This window comes from Centruroides vittatus, unplaced genomic scaffold (genome assembly GCF_030686945.1).
Source record: "Centruroides vittatus isolate TY-2023 unplaced genomic scaffold, ASM3068694v2 contig_2747, whole genome shotgun sequence".
In the NCBI taxonomy this organism is placed as follows: Eukaryota; Metazoa; Arthropoda; class Arachnida; order Scorpiones; family Buthidae; genus Centruroides; species Centruroides vittatus.
This window is the reverse complement of record NW_027121750.1, coordinates 2005521-2016376: the sequence shown is the minus strand read 5'-3', so window position 1 is coordinate 2016376 and position 10856 is coordinate 2005521. Positions and strand designations below refer to the sequence as shown.

The 10856-nt window shown below is 31.9% G+C and overlaps 1 long non-coding RNA gene across 1 annotated transcript; it reads left to right on the top strand.

The window, feature by feature from the left end:
- Positions 1-3118: 3118 nt before the first annotated feature.
- On the top strand, positions 3119-10557 carry LOC136972036 (uncharacterized). The gene is made up of 3 exons (XR_010880271.1): positions 3119-3314; positions 7794-7886; positions 9949-10557. It is a non-coding gene; the product is annotated as an uncharacterized lncRNA (long non-coding RNA).
- The last annotated feature ends 299 nt before the right edge of the window (positions 10558-10856 follow it).

The following is a 10856-nucleotide window of genomic DNA, read 5'->3' as shown; positions in this document are numbered from 1 at the left end:
AATTTATCGAATTTACAAGGAAAAAAAAAAAAACAAGAAGAGGCGAGAACAAAAAGAAAATGTCCTCCGTTCTCATCGACCCTGATCCAATTCAGATTCGTGTAAGGTTGAAGTCGTAAATATCATCTTATCACCGAAATTTCCACAATGAATATCCAATGCATTCATTCAGGACTACATTGATTTATAGAACTGAAAACGTAGATGCAAATCGATATAAATCTTTATAGGTTCCACCAAAGGTTTTTTCTGAGGATGCATTTGGAAATTCGAACGACTCCTCATCTGTCAAATCTCCTTTATTGAATGAAGTTCCACTTTTGGCTTTCCATACGATAATAAAAAAAGGGAGAGAAATGACTAATGAAAGTTACACCAATGCCTTCTACTGTCTGGAAAAATAAAGTCTCGACTTACATCGATATATATCCGTGACCATAATTTATCGCATTCAGGTGTAAACGTGTTCCTTATCACCCATTCAACTCCACAAACAAACTAAGTTTAGAAAACAGTTTCCATACATCACGCCTGACAGACAGACAAACGAATTGTTCGATAGGTGTAGCCCGAAATGATTTAGATATAATAGTTACGGGCTACTTAAAGTTCGGTTATGTGATGATGAATATCCCATTGGAACCATACCATTATGCAGTGTATGTCGGATTTATGTAATTGATCTGGAAGCTTAGTAACAACATCATTATTTATCCCTCGATTTAATTAGACTTCATGAATTTAACATTGCACTAAAGTTACTGCGTGGCATGGTGCCTATCGCATCGAATTACGTTACGTACCATAACGAAGTATTAAGGACATTAACTCCAGTTAAATTTATGGATATAGCTTCGGAAATTCTAATAAAAATTATGCCCATTCTTTCATGTTAATTTTACATAAATATACACCATAAATCAATTTTATAATGCTCTTATATGATTGAATTTGTAGAATATAGACTCGTTACGTCGTTCTTTATGATATTATGCAGCTTCTGTAACGTTGTAAGTAACCTACACACCAATAGAACGAGTCGAAGATGACAGGAGACGAAGGTAACAATTGCATAAATTTATGTTCTTTCTCAGGTATTTTTTAATGCTGTAAATTATAATCTTGGCTTCTAGGAAACCGTATTCGAAAGATAAATTTGCAGTTCATACGTAGAAAGTAGGAGAAGGAAACCGAGTTTGGTTGTAATGGGAGTATCTAATGATTATCGATGACGCAGAGAGACCAATTACTAGAAAAAAACCACCGTAAATGCGAGCGTGATGTTTATCTCAAAGAGCGAATAAGAATGCAATCTATACGAAAAAACCTGAGAAATGAGGCTTTTATTCACACGAAACACAGATAACGACGTAGAACACAGCAGAAGAGACACTATAAACTCTGTTTTAACTGTCTTTCGATTCGTAATTCTCTATCTTACGAATTGTTTCAAGGGTAAGGTACAAAAACTACTGTCTCGGAGATATAAAGTTACGTATTTCATGTATTATCACTTATATGTAAGCTTAGTTGAAACATTATCACAGGATTATATACACGAATTTTTAAAATACATTTATTGAATAAAAAATTTAAGTAAATTTCTACGTAAAACATCCATCAAATCGAATTTTAACAGTTGATTATTCAAATAATGGGGAATTACTGTCTACTTCTCTTCTGACCAATCGTTGTTAAGATAGACATGCTTTCCACCAATAACTGTTAAGATAGACATGTTTTCTACCAATCGTTGTTAAGATAGTCATGTTTTCGACCAATCGTCGTTCAGCAAGTTTATTATTGATATAATTTTTAAAAATTAATAAAAAAGTTACGTTTAAAATATTAATTTTAATCATTTAATTGTAATTATTTAAAATTAGAATACGTAATTCCGTATTATGCAAATTTATCGGTATTTATCTTAGCTTAAAACCATAGAGATAAAGTAAAATATATATCAAAATAACAAACTATTATAAAAATTTTGCGTGTAATTTCAACCGAAATCATTATCCTTAGCAGATTACATTTAAATTAGTCCCCAGGAGATGAAATCATGTGAAAATTTTTAAACTATTTATATAATCTTTTGTTTAAAGTTAATTTCGATATTCAATTCACTTGAAAAATTGCTAAAAATGTAAAATATTAAACTCTTTTTTTGTACATAAATGTATTCTTGACGTATCACACACAAGTAGTGTAAGGTTAAAACACGCTAACAACTAGAGAGTGTGTGTACTGTACGTGCCTCAGGGGATAAAGTAAAACCAAATAAGCTCTTTTCTAAGTGTTTGCAAGGATAAGAGACATCCAAAATATAATTAAATGGACAAAATGTCACCTGATCGAATTTAAAACGTGACCAAATGTTTTTTTTTTAATTGAAAAAATCACAATATTCCTACTCCTTTGAAGTATTGATAATCCTTGATAATGATTCCATTATATAAACAAATTGAATCAGAATTTACAATTATTTAAAGCAATATTTATCAATAACGACCGATTATTTATTGTGACATCGAACTACAATTTTTAATCATCCATTTAATTTAAAAAACACGTAATTTCCGGTCCAGAACAAAAGTTTATATACAGTTAATCGTAGTCTCAAGCCTCTAAGCTTTACATATCTGGTCTCGATTTTTATTTATCTATCTAACTCCGTTTCCGTGATTAAGAAAGGACAGACGAACAGACAGACAGACGACGGTGGAAATGTATAGGTTATAGGTCGTTCAATTTGAAAAATTACAGCCTAATTAACTGAATAGTACACCACTGTGAAGAGTCTCTTCACTTATATATATATTGCATTTAATCTTTTATGCTTGAACATTGTAATACTGTACTTATAAAAGAAGTATAACTCTACTTATTCTAGTATCTAGGACACACTTTTACATTTTTTATGTATATTCGTGTATTTCAGAGAAATTATTAACGAGAATTAAAAGTTAAAGGCGAATGTTGCTTTCACTGCATGGAGTGGTGCCATGCAGTGAAAGAAACATTCTTAAAAGAAGTATAACGGATAAGCGTAAATCAAGACATAAAAATCAAAACAAAATAATAATAATTTTTTATATATTTATAAACAAAGCTGTATACTGTCACAAATTTAATAATGCACACGAAAATCCACAAAAAATATTTTCTTCTTAATTGGAAACAAATTTAATTTCTCCGAAGTTCTTCCAGGATTAACGTTAATTACGATCCGTCAAGACATTATAAAACCCAAAAGATGATATTGTTAATTAAGTAGAAATTTAAAAAAGTTGCACAGAACAACCGAAAAATAGGTTTGTTTAATAATGAGATAATGCTTCAGCTACGTTTGTTGTGTTTAGTTGTACTTAAACAATTCAACAATGTTTAGTCGTAGTGTTTATTTATACTCCAAACAAACTTGTTAACCATTATACTAATGACTCTAATCAATTATTAACACTTAATTCGTAATTATAAAGATATTTTTTTGAACTGGAAGTCTCTTACATGATACTGATGCGTATCTTCTGATTGCAGGATATTCAGGAGCAAGCAAAGTTCTGCCCTAAAAAATTGGTAAATGGTTTGACGTTTTGACCTTTCTTCTCTTCTCCTACACAGGAAATATAATTGTATATCATTAAAGAAGTGGTAAAGTTCTCCCCTCAAAAATGTATAGAGGATTTGACCCTTGTCCTACACAGGAAATGTAATTGTTTTATTAAAAGCGTTACTCTGGTGTTTAAATTTATATTTACACACGGGAATATAAGACGTAAGAGTGTAAGTATGATCGATTTCAATTGCCTCTTCGAAGGATTATGGAAAAATCTACCCTTGACAAAAGACTAGAGATCCGATTTGATAAAAACAATAACATTACTATCTCTCTTCGAGCAGAGATTGTTCTGCTCCCTACGAGATATCCAGCTGTCGAGGACATAATAGAGATACAGGAAAAACAGGAAGTGCCATTAACTATAATTTCTTCGCCATGACAAATGTAAGTACACTTTCTGGGATTTACAGTCCACAGAGGGACCAAGCAGAGTTATTCATTTATTGCTATTGATTCAATTTGGCAAATGAATTGTAACGACCCAAACGTTTAACACTCGTTTTAATCTCAATTAAATTTCACATCTCCGTAATTGGATATTACTTTTTTTTCTAATTATAATTATTAGAAATTATAATCTAAATGCAGAGAAAAATAAACGAGACGACCATTTATCTGAAAGATTTGAGTACTAAGAGATGATGAGGAGGCGCTAGAATTGATGCTGAGCACTCGGATTTACAGTGCGAATTTCTGCTTAATCTAAAGAAAATGTAATATTTATACATTATAATTAAACAGGTTTAAAGAGGGGGAATTTACAAATTGTCAGTTGACCACGTGTACTATGTAAAGCATCCGAGTAACATAGCAATGTAATTTTGCTCCTCTTACTGTAATGCACTTTCTACCAGAACTTCGTTGTATTAAAGGTAATAGTTACGAACTAATCTTAACTTATTCAATAAACTTGACCCCCAAATTTTAGGGTAAAAGTGTGTAATACTGTAATAAATAAAAGCATTGATTCTAATTTACACGGAAAAGATATAAAAATTCGCACGAGAACCAGATTTTGATTACAGAATAACGCCAAATGCACGAAAGAAAATCTATAATTTTCGTAAGAATTTCTTTTAATAATCACAAGTCAATGAAAGTATAAAGATAAGGAGGGATTTGTTGGGATGTAATTTTCAAATTTCAGACTTAAACATTCCCATCTGTATGTCTGACCTTCGTTAATCTCCAGATAAAAATCAAGACCAGATTAGGGGCCTGAAGCCGCGATTAATTATGTACAAACTTTCATCCTAGACAGGCCGAAAATTACGTGGTTTTTTAAATTAGAAGATAATTAAAAAATTGCAATTCGACATTTATTAATTTCTACAAATATCACACTACTTAACGAGCTGTCTACACTTATCTGTTTGAATTGTGCCCGATTTATCATCCATAAATCACAGTTTTTATTCGTATAAAAACGAATTTATCTCGTACAGAATCACGAAAATGGCAGACGAAAATATTTATTATTATTATTTTTAATGTTGAAGAATATTTCATAAGGTAATGGAAAGCGTAACAAAACATTAATGGAATGAGATGATGGATATGGTTGAATTTGGTGATTGTCAACGATTCTTTTCCATCAAGTAAATGCGATTCGGAATTTTATTAAATGTATTGCTCCATTGAAAGATTCGAAGATATATTATTGTTTCGCATTTTTCTAACCTCACGGGATGACAATCATCCTCGTTTATGAGGATTTTTGGTTGGAGTTTGTGGAAGAATCCTCAGATTGCTGTTCTTATAACTGCAATATGACGTTTCCTCCAAGAATTGCAACCGAATCTTTTTAAATTTTTATAAAAAATATAATTGCAATTCGATAGAAATTCTGTCTCTTCGAAAGAATTAAAGATTCTGCTTCCTCAGACTGATTCCTCTTCGAAAGATTTAAAGGTTCTGCTTCCTCAGACTGATTCAAAGATTCTGCTTCCTCAGACTGATTCAAAGATTCTGCTTCCTCAGACTGATTCCTCTTCGAAAGATTTAAAGGTTCTGCTTCCTCAGACTGATTCAAAGATTCTGCTTCCTCAGACTGATTCCTCTTCGAAAGATTTAAAGGTTCTGCTTCCTCAGACTGATTCAAAGATTCTGCTTCCTCAGACTGATTCCTCTTCGAAAGATTTAAAGGTTCTGCTTCCTCAGACTGATTCAAAGATTCTGCTTCCTCAGACTGATTCCTCTTCGAAAGATTTAAAGGTTCTGCTTCCTCAGACTGATTCAAAGATTCTGCTTCCTCAGACTGATTCCTCTTCGAAAGATTTAAAGGTTCTGCTTCCTCAGACTGATTCAAAGATTCTGCTTCCTCAGACTGATTCCTCTTCGAAAGATTTAAAGGTTCTGCTTCCTCAGACTGATTCAAAGATTCTGCTTCCTCAGACTGATTCCTCTTCGAAAGATTTAAAGGTTCTGCTTCCTCAGACTGATTCAAAGATTCTGCTTCCTCAGATTCTGCTTCCTCAGACTGATTCAAAGATTCTGCTTCCTCAGACTGATTCCTCTTTGAAAAGATTTAAAGATTCTGCTTCCCTGAAGTAATTTTTTGTCGAAGGATTTAAATATTCTTATTCTTCAAACTGATTGAATGAGGAATCAATTTCAAGAGGCAGATTCTTTAAAGTGCAGTTTAAAGAACTGCAATCTGACGATTCATAATGGTTTATTTAGCATTTAAAGCTGTAAAATAACCCAAAAATTGTAAAATTGTTTTATCATTAGTAGTCAACTTTTAACTTTATAAATTCAGGAATCAATAATAACCGGAGGACTTCATGAAACAAAAAAAAGCATACACATATATTGTTTATATCGTTATAAATTACTCAAAATACACGAAATTTACGAGTGAAATATTACAGAAAGTGTAAAGTTAACTCGATGAATCACTATTCTTAAATTGATGAGGGATTCAAGAGAGTTTACTCTTGCTGATCTTGAAGAATGGGTAATCAACACTTTTAATATTGTGTATGAATAACGCTCTACTTTTAGCTGTTCCATGTGTCCGCTCTGTTGATGGTTGCTGCTGCAGTATTCTTGAAAAGCCAAATTTTCTAGAATTTCTTTCAAAAATTGACGAAAAATTATCTTTAGATTGCAAAAATGATACTAAAACTCTAAGATTCTCAATAGAAATTCTTCGCATCTTAGAAGAAAATGAAATGAAGATGCGATAATTTGCTGTGAAACGAATAGCATTAATGAGATAAAAGGTTACGAAAATTATAATTTAAATATAAGCAGTAATTATAATACTAATTACAATTATTACAATTCTGACAGCAGTAAATTACTGTTTATTTATTTATTTGCGACTCACACAGGTTGACAGAGAAACGGGGGTTAATTTGTGTATAACTCAGTTTAACAAAGCGAAATCGAATAATTATAAAATGATTCTTACAAGCCATATTAAAATTTCATGAAGTCGTTTCAACTTCATGACATTACACTCTCGGGTATTGTTTTAAAAAATCACAAATTATTTTTGTGTTGAGTGAAAATCACTCTAAACAATCGATTAATTGAGAGCAAAATTGAAAATCTACATAGAAAATAATCCTTAACTTATGTAAATAATTACAGGAGGAAGAATTTTCTTCGGTGTCGAAGTCGCAACTGAGAATCTTTAAAGTTTTTCTTACGTTTTTCATGTCAATTTTTCAAAATTTTGGCTTATTAAACACATAGTATGCGTGTATATTGTGTTCTGAATGCTGAAACTGATGCGGAGACATCATATCCTGATGCTGTCAACGTTATACTGATGCTGAAACTGATGCTGCAACATTTTATCATGATGCTGTCAACGATATACTGATGCTGAAACGTCGTATTTACTTGTTCCATAATACATAAGGAATAATAATGGTGTAACAATCGGTTACGATTCATTTTATTGTAATGTATTGAATCCACGAAAGAGCATATAACACAAAAAGTACACAAATATATATTAAAACAGTATAAAAACAATATCAGACTTTACATTTCAAATATTTTTAATGTTTTCTAGTCAAAATGTTTAATAAAAAAACGAGAATTTAGCATATATTATAGAATTGCTTCCATCAATTACATATCTGGAAGCTGCAGAGCAGTCGGAATCTGTATCTTCGATAATAAATCCAGCATCTAACTTTTTCTAATTTCCTAGCTCAGAAACGAGATGAAAGACGGAAGATGCAGGATGTTATTGTGTTTCCTCATCCTTATCATCCATCAGATTTAATTATCCCGGCTTTCTACAGTAAGTATTATTAAAAGTAACAGTTTCTTCTAATTAAGTAAGAGGAGGGATTCGGTTTTATCGCCTCACAGATAAAACTTTTTGTCTTTAATAGAAATTATTCTTGAAGATAAAGGATTTAGGTATTCGTTTAAAATATTTAATCGGCTTGTGCTTTTCCTGTTCGATCTACAAGCAGAAGATGAGAGAGCAATAAACACGATAGATAAAACACTTTGATAAGATTAGTATTGTTACGTTGTTGTAACTTGGTTATCGCTTGCTCTCGAGCCTCCTCTTGATGATCATTTCCATTCAACCGGTTAGACACCTCATAAATAACTAACTTTATGTTATCGTGTAATTATTTACGTGTCCATAACTAAATCCCTCCCCCTTCTAAATTGAAAGGATCATAAAAGAAATGCTTAAATCAACCGAAGGACGGTGATAAGGAAGGCAAAACCATACAAATTCACTCCTTAAACCACTAAATTATTGTAAATTAAAGAGAAAAGATTACGAGTAATGAAGAAGACCGAGAAGAAGAGGTGAGAGAATTTATTTAAAGGTTCTTTGGAGAGTCTCCGACTGCAACTTTATGGTTACGTCCTCCGCATCTTCTTGAAAGCATCATTTGTACTCGCTTAATTGCTAATCTGTCAAATAAACAACTTGCCAAGTAGTTGAAGGGAGTTTGATACGAAAATTTACTTAAAGTTTTCCAAATTTATTTAACAGTTGAAGAGCGTAAAATAAGAATTAAGATAAGAGAAAAATGTATTTCCATTCTTTTTTTTAAAATAACAATTTCAATCGAAGATTGAGAGCTCTTCCTGTAAAAAGATACATTTAAAAATTATTTATTGTGACGTCGTCGCGATGCCGGGCTGAAATTTTAAATCATATTTTAATTTGAAAACGTCACGTGATTTCCGGTCCAGACCTGAAGTTCGTATATAGTTGCTCGTAAGCTTTCCATATGTGGTCTTAATTTATAAATGTCTCGCCCCTGTACATCATACTTCTCCTGATAACAATCCAGTCATGCCGGTTATCTAACTCTCTTATCCGAAAAATTTTGAATTAAAATCACGTGACTTCCGGCCCAAATTGAAACTGCGCGTGACGGTCAAAACCGGAAGTTAGTATATAGCTAATCAGAGTTTCCACACCTAAGTTTTTCACATATGGTCTCGATTTTCATCAATCATAGTCCATTCTAGAGATTAACGAAGGACAGACAAGCACCAGCTAGACAGACGGACAGCCGTGGAAATATACAGGTGTTTAATTCAAAAATTGCAGCCCAACAATGAATTTTTTTTAAGTTTCCTATGTAGAAATTCTAATTGATACATATGATGGATTTATACAACATAATAACACACTGAAATCAAATATTTATGCAATTTTTATTCGTTTTATACACTTGAATTGATCTTTTCTAGTAGAGATACATTTAAAAATCCAGCAACGAGTTGCATAACTTTCCAGACAAGAGTTAAAAATTGCGTGTGGCGCCATCTGTTTGGAGATTGTTTTAAATTTTTTTTAATATTATTAATTACTATAAAATAACAAAAGGTTTATTTTGAGGATAGATATGTATCTTATAAAAATTGTAAATGCTAATAACAGTAAAATCTCCATTAAGTCCGACTCTACTCGAGATACGACACGAGACTCCTCTATATCTCACCATCCCCTTGACCTTTAATCTGCAAAATTTATTCTTATCAATTCCCCTTATAAGTAAACTTTCCTGCAAAATTTCAAAAATTTTCGACAAAACACACAGGAGTTATCAAGCTTTAAATTGGATAAACATCAACGTGTCCCCATACACGTATATGAAACCCCCAAATTTTTGCATTTCTCGTGGTCCCTCGAGTCCAAAAATGTTAAAATCTTAGACGGGGGATCATTTTTTGATCGATTGCCATACTTTTCCTCTGTTATATATAACAGCCGGGAAGTAAAACAATGAATTTTCTGAAAGTTACGCTGTAGACACAGGTTTACACGACGTAATCAAACACCTAAATCACACATTTATGTAACTTTCATTACTTTTATGTAGACGAATCTTCACTAAAGCGTAACGTCGAACGAGCATCACGTAGAACGTGAAGGATCACGTAGAGCATCCAACATCCAGATCCGAAGATAGGAAGGAAACTTTTCACGAAATAAATTTTAATTTTGGCCATTTATCTGTGTATTACTTATCACCAGAACTTTATGAAGTAATAATAACCTCACACATTTTGTATTGAAACAGTATAATTAGCGGTTTTATCAGTAATCACGAAGTAACCATCAATAAAATTAGAGTAAATCTAGCATCTGGGGAGTCCCATCCATTAACGAATTGTGTTAACCACATTAAGAGAAAATAATTAATTGTAATAATGGAAAACCCTAAAGATAATTGCTTTCAAATCCTATTTTAATGCCACTTTAAATCGGATATGGATCGATATTTTGGTGAAGAATCTCCCTTGTTTAACGATAAACTAATCCGTGGCACAGGTAGGAATTTGTAACGAGTCGATAATTACTAGTGGACTTTCTGGATTTTCTAAAAATCCAGCATCTCCTCCTGCAACGAAATTAATCTAGAATTAAAATTTAATAACGAATTTCTTGGAATTAAGCAAAGAAAATAATTTTAAGAACGTTGGGACAAGATATACATCAAGTTAATCTTCAGCAGTAATGACAATACAAGGATAAGAGAAATTTTATTAAGAAAACGAATGGATTTCTGAATTGTCCCTGACATGTCACTGTAGACGAATGTAATCTTGTCTTACTTAATTTATCTTTATGAATTGTATCTATAGAAATAATATTGTTAAACAATCTGTAATTTAATTTACAGTAGTTCAACTTACAGATTTTTTGCTACGAATCAATTGTTTGATCGTGGATGAGACGTTTACTGGTGTTGTAGAGAATAAATATCTGATCTTTTTCTATATTTCG